This window comes from Rhinolophus hipposideros (assembly GCF_964194185.1).
Source record: "Rhinolophus hipposideros genome assembly, chromosome: 9".
NCBI classification, from domain to species: Eukaryota; Metazoa; Chordata; class Mammalia; order Chiroptera; family Rhinolophidae; genus Rhinolophus; species Rhinolophus hipposideros.
The window spans coordinates 44379407-44380593 of record NC_138055.1 but is presented as its reverse complement, the minus strand read 5'-3'; positions in this window follow the sequence as shown (position 1 = coordinate 44380593).

The window sequence follows — 1187 nt, the reverse complement described above, 5'->3', positions numbered from 1 at the left end:
AATTCCTGGCACAGAGGATGTGCTGATAAGTGTTTGTTTAATGTCTCAGCTAGGATATCTTCACGCAGAGTTAACAAGTGAATAATGCTATTCCAGGTTTATAATTTTCCTTATTTCTTTCTACTCTAATTATCTTTTTTAAAAGTAAATAATATTGTCAATAGCTTACATTTGTTGAGTGCTATGTGCCAAATTCTGTTCTAAGCACTTAACATGAATTAACTCATTCGTTTAAGCAAATTAAGTAAGCATTCTTCTCTTCTCCCATTGCATGTTTTACAACCTAAATTTCACTCCCAGAGGTTGCTGCTTTGACCACAAAATGTGCTCTACTACCAAGTCCTTCAGTTTGCCCAGCTTTACATTTAGTGCTTAAATGGGCTACCCCTAATCTGGCAGAGCAGATAGCTCTAGCTCCAGCAACTATCTTTCTTTGTGGAGTCAATATTGAATGAGTCATAAAAATTCAGAAAAGGATCAAAAGGAATGCCTACCAGAACGGATTTCGTTTGTAAATATGTTGTTTATATATATCAGGTTTTGAATATATTAAATGGCCATCCGAAAAAAATCACACTTGCTACAGGGTAAATTCTAAATGTTTTAATGATTTATGCAAGACCTTGCGATCTGTCTGGTCTCTGCCTTCTAATCAGTCTCATCCCCTCACATTTCTTACTTCTGAAAACACCTGCTATTTCATGCTCCCTTAGTTGTTATACAGCTAATTGCACCCCCAACGGGAGTCCTTGACAGTTTCCCCATACTTTAGTATGGTACTGCGTGTTTGCTACTCATAAACCTTGAGTAGATAAATGAGGGGATGGATGAAAAAGATTCATTGTGGGATAAGGATGAACCTTATCTTCAACTATTGTTAGCATGAATTCTAACAACATATTTTACCAGATACAGTGTAATAAAAAACCTCCTTCAGCCCCAACATTTTTTTTTCTTGCAAGAATTATCCCAAGGAATCTTTCAATTCCATCTTCCTGACACCGTCTTAACTCTCAACATGAAAAAGGTTTTGAAAGAAAAGAAATAATAGCAAATATGTTCCCAAGAACCCTTTGTGAACACGTCTTCCATTCTCTTCCACAGCCCAACTTCAGCTACTCTGCTTTTAGGGTAATGTTACAGAGACTCTCTTCTACACAGTTACTAAACATGTGTATGACACGAGG